The sequence below is a fragment of the Nymphaea colorata genome, chromosome 9, assembly GCF_008831285.2.
Source record: "Nymphaea colorata isolate Beijing-Zhang1983 chromosome 9, ASM883128v2, whole genome shotgun sequence".
Taxonomy (NCBI): domain Eukaryota; kingdom Viridiplantae; phylum Streptophyta; class Magnoliopsida; order Nymphaeales; family Nymphaeaceae; genus Nymphaea; species Nymphaea colorata.
In genome coordinates this window covers 18827908-18845743 of record NC_045146.1, presented here as the reverse complement: position 1 = coordinate 18845743, position 17836 = coordinate 18827908, and the positions used below count along the sequence as shown (strand labels likewise).

The following is a 17836-nucleotide window of genomic DNA, read 5'->3' as shown; positions in this document are numbered from 1 at the left end:
ATCTGTTACGTGCCAGCCTAGGAGCCTGTCGAGACGAGGCCGTCGATGCTGACAGCCGACGAGCCACCCCGGCCAAGCGCCGAGGTCTGCGTCCTACCAGAATCAGATCCGGACTCTGTAGAGTGTGGCGGTTACTCAGACAACACATAATGGGGAGAGTCTTTTCCAGTACCGACACTGGAAATCTGGTTTCTGGTTTCTGTTGGTCGCCACCAAAGGAATCAGGGATTCCCCTGGACGAGTCTAGACAGATGAACCCCCACCATCTCCATCTTCCCCTATAAATACCTGACCGAGCTTCTGGGGGGGGCATCAGTTTCGTGTTTCTGCATGTATTGGACAAGTTAAACTATCAGGTCTCGTTTTCGCTGTGTCTCTTAGGTGCTTCTGATTGCTTGGCAGCAGAAGATGGGTGGTGACGGGAAGATGAAGAGGGCATCCTTCTTGGTGTTGTTAATGGCGTCGTTGGTGGTAGGGGTGGCGTTGCTGCCGCAGACGGCAAGTGCCCTGCTTCCCTACAGTAGGCTGTGGGACACGATGATTCCTCGGGAAGCCGTGGATCCCTTCAAGATTCTGGAGCATTCCCCTATTACAATTCCCAAGTCTCTGGATACGACCTTTACCGTTGCTCGCGCCGATTGGAAGGAGACGTCTCATGCTCATCTCATAACCCTGGACGTTCCTGGTATGTATCATCTTCTTCGCCCTTGTTCTTTTGTTGTTTTGCAGTTGTTATCCCTCATTTGAACAATTGAAGTCCAAAAGATGGACAAATAGGAGATTGGTGCTTTATCTCTCTCGTTCTCTTGGTTTTTTGAATTGGCATGAATGATTCTCCAATAGTAGTGCTGAAGGATAGATATATTCGGGAATGCAATTGCAGGGGTGAAGAAGAAGGACATAAAGATTGAGGTAGAGGAGGGAAGGGTACTGAGGATCAGCGGGGAGAGGAGGAGAAGGAGGCGGAAGGTGACAAGTGGCACCGGGAGGAGAGGCCCGTCGGCAAGTTCTGGCGGCAGTTCCAGCTGCCCTTCAATGCGAACTTGGATGCCGTCAAGGCGCACCTGGAGAATGGTGTTCTAAAGGTAACCATCCCCAAGCTGGCGGAAGGGAAGGGTAGGCAGCCGAAGGTCATCGACATCGTGGAAAATCGGTCTGCAGGCGACATCAGCGCCTCCAAGGCCGAGCTGAAATGAAACCGATAGCAGAAGTTGCTCTGCTGCGGCTTCCTAGAGTCCCATCTACCGTTCTGTTCGTCCTTAGTTAGTTCGGTTGTAGTGTATGTGACGCCGAATGTTTCATGTAATGGAACTACTTTGGTGCAAAGGGTACATAAAAAGGTTCTTGGTTTTGCTGGATAACTATTCATCACGTATCTGATCTTCTTTTGGGAAACACAAGACTTAGCCTAGAAAAACTTGTTTTCGTATATAAAATCAAATTTTATGTGGTTTTGAAATTGATTGTCTAAAAAATGTTCAGCTAGTAGTGACAGCATCATTTATTATTTTGCCCGAATTAATCTCTTATTTTGTTTGACCGGGAAAAAAAAAGTAAGGAAATGATGAATATAAAGGCAAGCTAATAAAGTATACGAACGAACTGTTGCCTGAAGGTGTTTGCCGAGGTAGAGTCGGGCATCTGTGCTTACACAGCATCAACATGCCCATAGAGCAATAATGTAGATTTTGGAGAGAATATATGGTATTAATTGCAGGGTTAGGATGGCAATGAATTGGATTCAGATTGGATATTCTCATATTCAATCAATTTAATTGGATGTTCAAATATTTGGGTTCGAATCTAGATTCGAATGGCGGACACAAAAAAGTTTGTCAGATATATCGGAATCCAACTTTCAAATTCATAACTGAAATCTAAATTCAACTTTTAAATTCACAACTGAATTTGAATGGTATAATAATATGTTATGAACAGATTTTAAAAATGCAAAGGTATCTGAATGTGAATGGTATAATAATATGTTATGAACAGACTTTAAAAATGCAAAGGTATCTGATATAAGAAAATTTAATTGGTTAACTTGATGTCTATTATTCGATCAGATATTTTATTTAGAATTATTGAATCTGAATCCAATCAAATGTCATTTTTTAATAGATCCACTGGATATTAATATTTTTCCTACATCTCACTTTTTTGAACCACTTCAATCAAATGTCGGATTCAAATTCAGTCCATTCACACCCTTATTTGCAGGGTCTTATACAATTCCAAGCTCTTGTGTTCACAAACCAATTTTGGACCTAGCTGGGCCGGCTCGAACTTGAGTCTGGAAAGACACTCAGAGGCAAACTAATCTAAGTCAATCTAGGAGAGCTCGAGCTCACTTCAGCTAATTAGCACGAGCTCTTAGCTCGAAGCCTGAGTTTAGCCAAGCTTTGTAACTTTGTTTTTTCTTGTAACTTTGTTTGAAAAAAGAAAAAAAAAAGAATAGAAATGCTTAGAGTGCAACCTCCTTTAAAGAAATAAAAGAGAAAGAACCGACCACACCAACAACAGTACCTTACTTGAACAACAATACTTATTTGGATCATAGAGTGGAAGACCATTTGTGCTTACTTTTTAGAACAGTTTTTTCACTCCAACCTCTGCTTGTTCTCGGTCAAGTTTCAACAAGTTGAGATTGAGTAACTCGATCCATTTTGCTGCATCTTTATGTTTACCTCTTACAAGTGTTTACTCAAGCCCAACCTCAGCTCATTCTTGAGTCGAGTTTTATTGGAGCCCAACCTCCGTCAAGTTTAGACAAAGTTGAGAACGAGTAGCTCGATCCATTTTGCTGCAACTTATGCTTTCTGTCTTATAAGTGTTTCGAGTTAGCCAAGTTGAGACTGTGCAGCTCGATCCATTTTGCTGCATCTTTATGTTTACCTCTTAGAAGAGTTTACTCGAGCCCACTCTTGACTCATTCTCAGAATCAAGTTTAGACAAGCCGAGAACGAGTAGCTCGATCTATTTTGCTGATTCTTTATGTTTACTTCTTCGAAGAGTACTCTCGAGCCCAACCTCGGCTTGTCCCAAGTCGAGTTTACACGAGTTGAGATCGAGTAACTCTACCCATTGTGCATCCCAACTCGGGCAAGAGTACCATTGTCTCCTCACATGGGTTCCTTCCGACTTACCATTTTATATTTTTCACTACTTCAACTTTGGTTAGCAATGTTGGCTTCATCAATCATTATAAGCCCATTAGTTAGACAGACGAGGAAAAAGAGACAATGATAGGACAATCTTGTGAGAAATTTAAACTATTCACCCTGTCAATATTTTAGGAGCAAAAACTTACTTTTACTGCTTAGTTTGTAACAGAGAAGTTCACCAAAGGGGTCACCAGAACTTTTAAATTAAAAATAAGAAACTTGAGTGCGTTTTACTTATTGTCGCCAGGGCACAAAGTTGTAGATGCAATTTTAAAGATGTTCCTTTTACCCCTTAAAAAAGTTTTAGCAAGTCTTCTCAACGTAAAAAAAAATGTTTTTCTATAACTATGGGATATTGAAAGGGGACCCAAAATTTGATTTCCAGATCATTGTACACCAGGTCCGGACTGTATAGAGTCTGTCTGTTGCTCAGAGAACAAAGTCATGGGGAGGGTCTCTTGCCCATCGACCAGCAGAAAGCTCTAGATCGATCGCCTTCCTTCGACATTCTTCTTTAAAAGGTGTTTGGATTTTGTGTTAGAGGCGAAGGGAATCAGAGATCAACTGGACGAGTCTAGAGAATTAAAACCCCACCATCTCCATCGGCATCTCCCTCTATAAGTACCTTAATTGAGGTTTCGGAGAGGCATCAGTGTCGTGCTTCAGCTCTTATTGGGTAAAGCTATCAGGTCCCATGCTCTCTGTGTCTTTTAAGCGCTTGTGATTTCTTGGCAGCGGAAGGCAGAGGGTGGGTCGTGACGTGGAGGAAGGGAAGAAGATGAGGGCATCTTTCTTGTTGTTGGTAACGGCATCGTTGTTTGTGGGGGTGGCGTTCCTGCCGGAGACCGCGAGGGGCATGCTGCCCTATAGTAGGCTATGGGACATGATGGGTCCTTCGGAAGCGGTGGATCCCTTCAGATCCTGTAGCATTCCCCCTTTCGTGGAGAATAGCTCTCTCATTCTCCATTCCAAATTCCAGCAAGCAAGCTATTTCTTATTCTAGCTTTGGTAAGCTTGAATCCACGGTTGGGTTCTTGTTTAGGATTGCTCGATTTAGAAAACAAGTGAAGACGAAGGACAAACATCAAGATCGACCGCAAGATAGGTGATTTTAACTCACTTCTCTTCTACTTTAGCTTATTGTTGATTTATTTTAATTCCAGCAGTTCATGGGGGGGTTTATTTTCATTTGCTTACGGCTGGGAATGATGTCCAGCTAAGGAAAACGTACGCTTCAATGTATAGGTTAATGCATAATGCATGCATATGTCGGTTTTTCTTAAATATGAACCCACGTATCAAATTTTGAAATGGGCCCCAAGGCCACGTCCCTTTCAAAGGAACCAACTTAATACTACCATGAGAGAATCTCACGGTGAGAGAGTGATCTTGCTGCAATATATATATGACAAAAAAAAGCCTATTAAGGATGAATGCATTCTCATGAATGTAATCCACCTTTGCATGGCGAAATTAAGGATGAACTAGCTTGAGCATTCATTTATCTCTTTTTATTTAAAGTTATTTTATCTCATGCTTTATTTAATTGATCAAGGGTAGTAGGGGGGATTTGGAACAAGTTTTCAATCTTCTCATGTAAAAGAACACAGTCATGAATCTTCATGATTCATGAGTTATGTGGCCCCTTCATGAAATTTTATTTTGAAGAGTAAAGTATGTATATATATATACATTGTTATATATATACATATACGTGTTCAATCTCTTGTTAAAAATTGTTTTCCTCTCTTAAAATCAGATCGGAACATGTTTCCAAACTGGTTTTAAGAAGATGGTTCATTTTGATTTTCATAGTACCAAGTTATGAAATCGTTTTCATGTCATTTTAAAATTTGCTGAATTTCAGCAAATCCATACGTAAGATGTATATATGTTGTTGAAATCAGACCATGTTTCATAGGAATTTGTTTAAGAATGTCAAATTTTGTATATTTGAAATGCCAACTATCCTAGAACCATCCAAAGAAGTTGACGATTTCATGAGTACGAAATCTGAACTTTGACAAATGACTTCTCATTTCTATCTATGAAACAAGCCCTTCATTGGAATCAATGTCCATAATTTTCAGCTATTTAAATCAACACAAGGTCTGATTTTAGCTATTTTGAAACAAAAGTGGATGTCATCCACGTCTCCCATCCATTTCAAAGATTGAACTTAGCATCATTTATACATTTTCATCATTTTGATAATTTTATGTCAAACATCGAGCTTATGGACTATATCTCTAATTCATGTGCTTAATCATATGATAAGCGCATATAGAGAAAGTCCTACATTTTAATTGAAATCAATCTTTATATGTAGATTGTATGACGTGCAATTACAATATGGACTTTGAGCGATTATGAGAGAGTGAAAAATGTATGTTTCATATGAATGAATCTTGAGGGATTATGAGAGAGAGAAGAATGAATGTTTCATATAGTTTCCATTCTCGTTTCATGCATTCACTTTCACTCAAAATCAATAGCACCACATGCACATTCTCAAGAAATTAAGTGATTCAAATTTGAGTTGCAAAAAGTGACCAAGTCATATTGCAATGAGAATTTGTAAACCTCACTTAACTTCAAAAGAAAACACAAGCAATGCATTCTTAATCTTGGCCAAAGTGTATTTGGAAAACAACATGTTTTCTAATAATTTGGAACGTATGTTCTTTCAAAAGAATAAATTCTACGAATCACATGATTTGACAAAAGAAGAGTTCAAAATCAATTTTGATGATAAGATGATCATCATTATCTAGAGTTCACAACAAAGAACTCAATTCAAAATCTTCAAAATCGTAAAGAATTATATGTTTCAAATAACACCAAAACAAAGGTTTTTAAACCAGCTTGAAAACCCCCCAATATTCAAATTCATTTATTCAAAAAATGAATTTCGGTTCTTGAATCTAAAACCTCAATGCACAAGCATATAGGATTTGCATCAATAACTCGTATATGATCCAAATGATCCTTAATCCTTGGTCTAATTACCCATGTTAAAGGTGGCAGGAACGGTTGGACCTCGTACCGACGGGTGGATCCCTTTCTCTTGAAAATTTTTTCTCAAAACCCCAATTTTAAAAGAATTTTGTTGACTCGCATTTCGACCTCCTTAAAAAAGGAGAGGGGTGCGAACAATAACCTAGTAGTAAGTATCGTCGTCATTCTTCATGTAGGTCGGCCCGCCAGTCCCACCGATAGGGGCGGAGGGAGCGGGGGGGCGCCTGGGACATTGCCCGAGTGAGCACAAGAAAAAAAATATTATAGTGAAAAAATCAAATTTTTTTAATTTGGCCAGACCCGTCGCTCCTTTTGGCCCAACCCACGGACCATTTGGCCAGTCCTTGAAAAAAATTCTGACTCCGCCCCTGCCCACCGACCCCAGCCGCACCTCCGCCCGGTGCCGCCCCCATCGGTCTGGATGCCGGATAAATGCAATCGTTCATATCCGAAGATTTATCTACTCCCAACCACAAAATTTCACGATGGTACCGCAAGGGAAGTCAGGAAACCACCTCCCCCTCTCACTTCTGCCCAGTTGAGTGACGAAGAGGGAAGGAGAGGAGAGAGGAGAAAGGGAAAGAAGGGAATATGTAACCGAAAGTGGGGAGAAGGTGCGAGTGGTCTTCGTTTAGCGACAGCCGCTACACAACCATCGCCGATCCTTCCATTTTACCCGCTCTCTAACTTTAAACCCCATTCTCAATAATTGGAACTCTTACCATTAAATTCTTCAAGAATTCGATTTTCAGCTTTTTTTCTTATAATTTATTTTATAGGCAGCCTGATTGCAGATTATATTAAACAGATTTGCATTCAATTGGAAGAAGAAAACTAAGAAAGCATGAGATCGGGCTTCTAATTTCTTATAGATTGAAGTGTCCTTTGAATTTCAGTATGGATCCTCGGAATTGATATCAAAGAACAAAAAATTATATATAAATGAATCAGACGTACCGCCGCATATTACTCACTGCTTCCCATTAACCAAATTAAACATCTATTGTCGCCTCCAGCCGCCCACCAGTTACACTAAAATTATGAAAAAATTGGTAATTTGGATCCAACTTCAACTTCCAATTGAATCCAAATCTGTTTATAAAATAAATTATAAGAGGGAAAAAATTTCAGCAAAAGGCTGAAAATCTAAGAGTTCCAATTATTGGGAATGGGGGTTAAAGTTAGAGAGTAGGTAAAATGGAAGGATCGGCAATGGTTGCATAGCGGCTGTCGCTAAACGAAGACCACTCGCACCTTCTCCCCCCACTTTCCGTTGCATATTCCCTTCTTCCCCTTTCTCCTCTCTCCTCTTTGTCGCTCAACTGGGCAGCAGTGAGAGGGAGAGGTGGTTTCCTTACTTCCCCTGCGGTTTTCCAAGATACCAGCCTGAGATTTTGTGGTTGGGAGTGGATAAATCTTCGGATATGAACGATCACGTTTATCCGGCGTCCACACCGATAGGGACAGCACCGGCGAGAGGAGCGACTGGGGTCAGTGGGACTGGCGGGCCGACCTACATGAAGAATGACAGATGATACTTACTGTTAGGTTCTTCACTTCTAAGTCAAACTAAACCTAAGAAGAGGATTACCAGCCTCTTCTTCACTTATCTCTATCTTACATTCTACACGGATCTCCATAAAGACGGTCCAAAGAGATGAGCTGTCGTTTCTAACCACTTCCATCCTGCTCATAATGGTTCTAACAACCTCAGCTTTCACCTTCTCTACAGCCTCAGATCCATATCCATGTCAACGTGGAGGGTATTGTAGGGCAGTTGCTCCGCATGACTAACATCACAAATTTGCATAGAATATATGGTGACGATCTTCTGCTAATAGCAGCATTGGCTCTTTGTCACCTCACCATCTTCTCCATTGACATTTAAGGTATCTTTCAGGAAGAACTCTATATTTACTATGAACCCACTCTCTGTTGGGTGAACAGCTTCAGGGGGGCTTCATTTTTGCAATGGAGCCCCACTTTGATGTCAATATTCATCTCTTTCTTTGAAAGAAACAAATGTTTGAAGAAGTCCAAGGTTTCTTTTCTTTCTCTTCTATTGAGGTGAGGACATTGGACTCCCTCAGGCCCGGTATTTATAGTCTTAAGCCATTATAACTAAATTAATAAATGTAGATGCCTTCGCCGTTTTTATTACTAACTTGCCAATTTGCACGTTAGATTTAGATGAAAATAACAAATATGGATGTGGTTTAGACTGTAGTCATAAAAATTGTGTGTGTGTTTGTTATTTTTAAATATGCATAAAACACAAAAAATAAGTCAGTGATTTTAAACTTTAAAAACCCACCATTTTTGGAAAAAAGTCAAAATGAAAAAAACGTGTTTTAAGTGGTTTTTCATCTACTTTAATGACAATACTCACTAGACATCGGTGGCCATACATGAGTCACTCTCTCTCTCTCAGCCGTTGTCCATTGATATTTTTTATGTACAGTAGCTGCATGGTAGGAGTATGTTCCCCAAACAACGAGGAAAAAATAACAAAATAAGAGAAGAATGGGAGGTACAATGTGCATGAACACAAGTGTACTTTTCTCCTCATCATTTCAAAGAATTTCTAAATTCATATGCAATTAGTTGTTCTTCATTCTTTAACATTTCCATGTTACTTTCTGTTCTTGCAACAACAAAAAATTCGGGAGCAAGTAGGAGGTAGAACTCACATAGTCCACCATGATCTACCTATATCACTAACCCTTGAAGGATCCACACAAGACTTACCAGCATTATAGTCACTTCAAACTTTATGCAAAGACCAACTTTAACCCCAAAAATTGGACCTCCCTTAGGTTATTTAAAAACCAGGTTTTGGATGTGCCAACCAAAAAAAAGCTAAGGGGGCATTTGGATGCAACCCTTTAAAACTTGTTCTCAAAAAACTAGGTTTTGTTAAAGTTAGAGTGTTTTGAGTAACACGTTATTTAAAAAAAAACACGAGAAAATTAAATGTCGATTCTCGTTATTTAAAAAAAAACATGAGAAAATTAAATGTCGATTCTTCTTTAAAAACATTAAAAACGAAAAAGAAGAGCGTTTTTAACATATTTTTTCACGTTTTTTTTTCACTTTTTCCATTTTTTTGATGCCAAACAGTTTTTTTATTTTTTATTTTTTATTTATTGCAAATTCACTTATCTTTTGATGTTTGTGTTGTTATTTTTTTCTCTCATTTTTAGTTTTTTTAATTTTTAAAACTTTACCGTATTTTTTTATTTTTTTTTTCAAGTTCACCGTATTATACCAGACAAAAACCGCTACATTTAAAACTCTGAAACGTTATTTGTAATTAATGTTAAAATTTGGTTTTTTAGTGAGCTTTTTAAAATTTGGTTTTTTAATGAGTTTTGAAAACCTGGTTTATATGTTTGGATGACCAGGTAAAAACCATGTCTGGGTCCAAGTGTTTCATCCTTATGTGAAAACATTGTTTTGTGACAACCCAGTTTTTACAAAACAACATTTTCTCGTCATCCAAACGCTTTCAAAAAGTGTTTTTTGGAGGCAAAACCTGATATTCAAAAAGTGGTTTTGGAGGCAAAACCTGATACAAAACCAAGTTTTGAAGTGGCATCCAAACACCCTCTAAATTTTTGAAACTCATTAAAAAAACTTGGTTCTCAAGAAACTGGATTAGATGTGTCGCTTCCATCTCCGTCCGGTGCACAGCAGCCTAACGGCGACTCCTACTGGCTGGGGCTGCGGCGACTCCTACTGGCTGGGGCTGCGGCGACTCATATGTGGGATTGCCCCCTCCGGTTGCGGCGGACTCGATTTGTACCTGGAGGACCAGGAGCCCCCGGAGAGGGTGGAGTCTGGTCGGGACGTGCGGGTGAAAATGTTTGCGAGGCTCAGCAAGCAGAATTCCCTCGAACGGCTGGAGATGCCGGACGTCGGCTGGGTCTCCGAGCCTTCCTTTGTTCGGGGTTTTTTTTTTTTTTTCGTCGGCCCTTTTGGGTATAACGTCGAGATTTCTAGCGGTCGACGGATTGATAGTGTTGGTATTCCACAGTAGAGGCTTCTAGGAGATGGTAACAGAATGGAAAAAGCAAAAGAAAATAAGGGGGTCTACAAAAAATTCAAGGAATTCTTTGATTTGTCTAAATTTGTCAATAGAATAGAAGGTAGAATGGCAGTTTTGGACGTGGATGTCACGCAGATTTGGCCTGAATGTTGAAAATATTTTTGTACTGGAGGAGCAAGAAGATATTTGAATGGGTAGACTTTGTTTTGCCATATATTTGATATTTGCACATTGTTTTATGAGATCTTTATTATTTCATTTGAACATCGGACTCGGATTCAGATTTGATTAGTAATTGGCAAATGGATCACCGCATTTTACATCGGTATGACTGAAATTTGTTAACTAGATACAGATTCGGATCAAAACTTGCATAAGTAAGTGAGGTCTAGTTTAAACGTACTGGATCTAATGAATAGTATTTGGACTTGGTCCAAGGTCCAGTTCGAGTCCGCTTACTCCTAGGGCTGCACAACGAGTCGAGCCAACTCGGGCTCGACACGAACGAGTCGAGTTTGAGTTGAAAGAACTCGACTCGACTTGATTTTAATTTTTTTTTTTAGTTTTTTTCGTTTTTATTTTCATTTCGTTTTTTTCCCTCTCATTTTTCTTTCCTCCCTTTTTTCTTTTTTGTTTCCATTTAGTTTTCTTTTCCTCTCATTTTTCTTCCCTCCCTTTTTTCTTTTTTCTCTTCTCCCCACACACACCTTTTTCTCTCTCATTTTTTGTTTCTCATTTTTCTTTCCTCCCTTTTTTCTTTTTTCTCACCTTTTCTCTTCTCCCCACCCACACTTTTTCTGGCATTTAATGTCAATGCCTCCCTTTTTCTCTTTTCTTCCCCACGCCGATTTCTCTGTGCAGATCTCTCTTCTCCCGCAGCATCAAAACAATTTCTCCAGTCGATCTCGAGTTAAAGTAATGAAACTCGTATCGAGCTCAAGTCGAGCTCAAGCTGGTTAAATATAAGTCGAGCCGAGCTCGAGCTGGCTGAACTCGAGCTCGACTCGGCTCGTGTGCAGCCCTACTTACTCCCCAGATTTGGTTGTGGGTTTGAATTAATGGATGATTTGGCTTCATTAGGAGAAAGGAAGACCACCAAAAGGACTTCCTGATGATTAATATAAAATAATATCCGTGAAAATTTTCTTAGATTGCGTGTTGTTAAAAATATGCTTAAATTTTGAGCGGTTGATGAAAAAAAAATTCTCTATGTTTGTTTGGAATTGGCAGTGATAGAAAAAAAAGAATTCGACCTCCACTCAAAATAAATGCACCAAACTTTGTGAAATATTCGATATAAATATAGCTGTAATTTACTTTATGTTCTTGCATTCACAAGAAAATGGTATGTGACCAAAAAATGGTCCAATAAATATATGGACAATTAAAGAAATTATTGTATTAAAAACTAATTAATTTTCGTAAATGTGTAAACACTCTCACGTATAATAAAGAGGGAATGAATTTTAAATAGGCATTAGCGAAACATCATTGAACAGACATAAATGACCATAAAAGACACAAACATCGACATAATGGATAAATCAGACATGATAAAAACAAACGTCAGACAGAATGGACAGAACAAACAGAATAGACATATACAAAACAAAAGTCGGACAAAAGGAACATAGTGTCTTGTTCTTAAAATCATCAAACGATAGACAAGGAACATCCATAATTGTTTATGAAAGCATGACAGTGGTGTAATAGACAGGACGTCATGTCCCAATAAACAGCAATTAAACAACCTCTTAAGATGGAGGGGATTTATCTCCCTAAACTCGTCCAGTTGATCCCTGATTCTCTTCACCTCTCTAACACATAAAGCAGACACCTTTTAAAGAAGAATGTGGAAGGAAGGAGATCGATCTAGAGCTTTCTAGGGTTGGTGGGCAAGGGACTGCATTTTCGCACGTGTCTCCCCAGGAGGGCTAGGGACCGCACCTTTCGCACATTTCTTCCCATAACTTTGTTCTCCGAGCAACAGTCACACTCTGAGTCTTTACCTGGTACCCAGCGATCTCAAAATCAAATTTTGGGTCCCCTTTCAAAAAAAAAAAAAATTTGGGGGTTACGTTGAGAAAACTTCCTAAAACTCTTTTTAAGGGATAAAAAGAAAATCTTTAAAATTGCATCTACAACTTTTTGTCCTGGCGACAATAAAAAAAATAAATTTACCAAAAAGCTTTTTGTCCTGGCGACAATAAAAAAATAAATTTACCAAAAACATACTCAAGTAACAAGTAATGACGAAAATCTTTATGTGAGGACGGTATTCAATTTACAGTTCGTGTCTGATAGTTTTAAATAAAATTGTTTGAATCCGGAAACCAAAAGACGTCCGCTGATTCGATGGAAGCCCATGTCAGTGAGGATTACGATAATCGTAGAAGGTGGAGTTCTTTTGGTTCAACGGTCGACCTTCTCTTAATTGAAAATTTGGCCTCAACGCTTCTTATGATACTGATATTGGGCCTCTGATTTATATGAAATTTTAAATAGGGACCTAAGTTTAAGGATTAATGAAAGATGAATGTTGATAGCATCTCCGTGTTCGATCTCAACCATTTCATACATTACCAGAATGACTATAAATTGGAAAAGGTAGTACACTTCATCAGCGAGTAGTTTGGAAATTTCAGTGTTTTAATTCGAAGTAACTGTGTAGGTAAATCTCCTTAGGCAGAGTAGATTATTTTCCATGCCAATGCATGAACACAAGTATACCTTTTCTCCTCACAATTTCAAGGAATTTCTAAATTCATACGCAATTAATTGTTCTTCGTTCTTTAACATGTCCATGTTACTTTCTGTTCTCGCAACAACAAAAAATTCCGGAGCCGGTAGCACGTGGAACTTACATAGTCCGCCATGATCTACCTATATCACTAACCCTCGAAGGATCCAGGCAACGCTTGCCAGCATTATACACTTCAACCCCAATAGCCACAGCCCTTGAGCTTTCTGCCAAAGAAAAGGTTGACAGCAGAGTTCAAAGAATTGCATCGGACATTGTGTTCTGAAATTTGCACCTCTTTCATACTAAAATAAGTAGTAAAAAGTTTGCAGATCAAATTCCATTCCTCAGTAAATTTAACTGTTGTCCTTTCTCCATGTGCATCCAAAAAAAAAAAAACAAAGTGGACATGAATATTATTCTTGGATGAGTATAGCGGCTGACAATTTTGACTAGAAAAGCCAGCAACCATCAGCATCCTTCCGACATTTTTTCTGGATGAAGTACTAAGACAAGCAACATTGCTTCTGAAGCTAGAAACATATTCTTCAACGGGCAAATACCACTGATTACAAAACTGAGTTCATTAATCCCGGAGATCCCATCCTGGTATCACTAGTCCGGCCTTGTTACAGTGGTGTAGCAAAACCTGTTATGAAACAAAAGAGGTGATTCATCCAGCTGAAATTAAAGTAAAGGCCAATCAAATTACAATGCATGGCCAATCATCCAATTGTGGACCATCTTCTGGAATCATATGAACTGTCAAGACCGGACAGGTAAGAATCCAAGAATGCAATATAGCATATAACATTTTTGATATGTAACAAAGACTGTTCTCTGATAATCAACAATTGACTATCTAGCACATATGACAAACTAAAGTTGCTGCGCACTGAGTAGATTACAGTATTTGAATGAGCAGCCATTCTCCTACGGAGATGGTAACAGAATTAAAGCAGTATTTGAATTGCCTAACTCGCTCATGCCCCATAGAAACCGGGGGTGGCCCAACGGACACGCTTCGCTTAGGCCCGTCAAAGCCTGCCAGGCTTTACAAGTCACTTAACAGGCCAGCCATGGCCCAGTACCCAGCAGCCCTACAATCCGGGACAACCAAAGACAAAAACTCAGTGCGAGCTCCATCTGCATTAAGGATTACGCCATAGAAAAGGCCAAGCCGCAAAATGGAAAAGTTTACACTGGATCGTTTGCTTCAACTTGATGTCTGGTAGAACACCTTTCATCAGAACTACTGGTGCCTAATGGGGCCGATTCTCTCCGAGTCAAGATGGCATACCATCACTGTGATGTGGGCAGTCCTGGTTCGATTCACATGGGCGTCAGTCCTCACACAACCTAAAGCTATAAATTGGGGGTTAAGGTGGTAGGCCTGCTTCCTGTAGAGTTCAGGACCGTGTTTCCCTCAATCTTATTTGAAGAAAAACAACATGCCAATAAAAATTTTATTACAGTTGTTTCCTGCTTGGCTGCTGCTTAAAATTAACTCCTGAAGAACATGGTCATGGATGAAACATGCTGGACTGGGGTTGAACATCTTATGAACATCATCCGATTCCTCCTTCTGACTTATCTGAAACCACGAACGTCATGGACTTGGCTTGATCGGTTTTGACCAAAACATCACAAACACCGTAAATTAACCTGAAGGAGTATAAGTGAACTACCCAAAGCTATCAAGGATCAGCAGCAGAATGCTCTGTTCATGTCAGTGAGTTGACAGGGATACTTGGTTTCGAAGACGCTAGCAGAACAAGTTTTTGCAAAAGAAAACAATATCAACCATGTCTCTGTTGTTCCTGCTTTGATAACATCATGACTGGCCTTCTGTTACCATCTCCATATCATATTATATAGCATATGATATCCTTCCGAATGAGAAAAGAGAATTTCCTTCTTTCTCTCATTCATTGTAGAAATAATTGGAACATAAAACAGTGAGTACAAAATGAGTAATTACCTCAGCAGGGACTGGTAAGACTCAATTCAACATTTTGTTAGTTTGGATTTGAATATGCCAATTCACCCGAAGCTTTACCAATTCAGATGAAAATCTGTTGATTCAGTATCACCCCCATGCCCACCCTCCACACGCACATACATATTCTTTATCAGAACTCCAAGGGATAGGATCAAAGATCTGACAACGACACAGAACACTCAATAATTGAAATCTGCCTTATTACTTAATTCAACGTTGGGTTCAGCACAAAACGGTCGTTTGATTACTTTTTAGTTAATCAATAATTAAAATTATGCTATTGATCACTCCCAGTCATCAGGCCTTATCCCAAGATTACTATTTGGACAAATCAATTAGATTCACACTACAAACGAACAGTTAAGTACCCATGCCTTTTTCACATTGAAGTGACACACATAAAGGGAATCAGAATCACACTGCAAACGAACCGTTAAGTACCCATGCCTTTTTCACATTGAAGTGGCACACATAAAGGGAATCAGAAGCTGAAACTGGTTATATGCACCTGTTCCCTTGTAAATTGTGCACAGACTCATGTACTTGACATGTATCTCCGGCGAGTGGGTCAAGGGGACATATGTTATGTATGGGAGTTTGTGAAACTGCTGATCCACCAACATACTGATTTGGTGGGAATGAAGGCGAATGTGCTTCGGTATTGAACGCCATGACAAAACAAAGATGGAATACCCCTTGCTGCTTCCTTGTTAAGTGGCTAAGACGGTGAACCCATGTTCTACCGGCATTTCCATTTTCTCATAAAAACATAATTTTATTTGGATTCCCTTTTTATATTTATAAAGTTGGGTCTTCAGTTTACCATAAAAAAAAATGTCTTCCATTTATTGTCTTTTTACATGCGGTCTTGTATTGGACCCTAATCTTGCTCTTTGCTATTAAGGACCCAACGCAGAGACAATGAAATTCCTTTGGGCGGGTGCTTGTTAATAACCTGTGAAATGTTGGGCATTTAGAAAGGCCTGAAACAATGGGCAGCGAATTGTAAATTATGCGGTGGGAAAAGTGTAACGGGGAGAAATCGAAGAAAGGGAGAGGGGGTAAGGAAGGGAAGTGGGGAAGGAAAAACCCTTCCTTTTGCGGAAACGCTCCTCTCTCTCTCGGGTTTTTATTAAATAAATCAACCGACATTACCTTCTTTCTCTCTGCAAAGGAAAAGGATGGGGGCAATCTGTCAATATCGGTGTCGAATACAATGGAGTAATCACAAGGATTGACTCTAATTTAAGAAGTGCTGGGCTTATATAATCCTCCTCACACCATTTCCCCATGCCCAGCCTACGGTTAGGGCCAGAGAGATTTGCAGAGAAAAAACAGGTAATGTAAATCTGTTGATTTATTTAATAAAAACCCGAGAGAGGGAGAGGAGCGTTTCCGCAAAAGGAAGGGTTTTTCCTCCCCACTTCCCTTTATTCCCTCTCCATTTCCCTTCCTTCCATTTCTCCCCGTTATACTTTTCCCACCGCATAATTTACAATTCGCTGCCCATTGTTTCAGGATTTTCTAAATGCCCAACATTTCACAGGTTATTAACAAGCACCCGCCCAAGGAATTTCATTGTCTCTGCGTTGGGTCCTTAATAGCAAAGAGCAAGATTAGGCTCCAATACAAGACAGCATTTTTAAAGACAGTAAATGAAAACATATTTTTGATGGTAAACTGAAGACCCCACTTTATAAAGATAAAAAGGTAATCCAAATAAAATTATATTTTTACGAGATAATGGAAATGCCGGTAGAACATGGGCTCACCCTCTTAGCCACTTAACATGGAACCCGTTCTCGCGGGACAGATTATATGTTTGTCTAGAACAAGAATGTTACCAGCAGAAAATGATAAAAATACCCTTCATGGTAAGAATACATGACCACTTTGCAAAAGTTTACCATTATAGTGAAATGGTGGAACCAAGTTCCAGTATTAACCACCTAACACGAAAACCGGCCTTCATTTCAAGATGTTCAATTCGATCTCTCGTTCAATCACCACCACCAATTAGCTATAGGATCTGCACGGGCTTAATTTTAAACCCAAAACATCAGTCACCTTATCCAAGAAATCTACGATTATTATGCAGTGTGCAGGCGAAGTTGGTAGGTTAGTAGGCAATTAGTACCTCAAGTTCTGATTCAAGGAAGCGCAGGATGGCGCCTGGGATGATGCCTCTTACCCCACCACCATCGATGCTCAGAATGGTGATGTGTTTACCATATGCTGGTCGTGGGATGGGCTGCACTTATGCCGTTGGAGTTTATGGCTGTGTATTTTATGGCCTCTTGCCTATACAAGATCATGGTAAGTTGTGTAGACTCCATTGTATATTGCATAGAATACCTGGTGACGATTGTTTGCTCATAGCAATGTTGGCTCTTTGTCACCTTACAATCTTTCCCGATGACGTTCAACGTATCTTTCAAGAAGAACCTTATATTTACCAGGGACTGCTCTCTGCTGGAGGGGGCTTCATTTTTGCAATGGAGCCCCTCACTTTTATGTCAATCTCCATCTGTCTTTGAAAGAAAGAAATGGTTGGTAGAAGAAGTCTAAGGTTTCTTTTTTCCTCTTCTATTGGGGAGAGGACATTGGACTCCCTGAGGCCCCCGGTATTTATAGTCTTCGGCCATTATGACTAAATTAATTAGTGGAGATGCCTTGGACGTTTTTATTATTAAGTTTCTAATTTGCACGTCAGATTTAGATGAAAATAACAAATATGGATGTGGTTTAGACCATAGTCATAAAAATTGTGTGTGTGTGTTATTTTTAAATATGCATAAAACACAAAAAATAAATCAGTGATTTTATACTTTAAAAATCCACCTTTTTTGGAAAAAACCCAAAAT

At 39.4% G+C, this 17836-nt stretch overlaps 1 pseudogene; it reads left to right on the top strand.

The window, feature by feature from the left end:
• The first annotated feature begins 408 nt into the window (after window positions 1-408).
• On the top strand, window positions 409-1271 carry LOC116260648 (16.9 kDa class I heat shock protein 1-like; annotated as a pseudogene).
• The last annotated feature ends 16565 nt before the right edge of the window (window positions 1272-17836 follow it).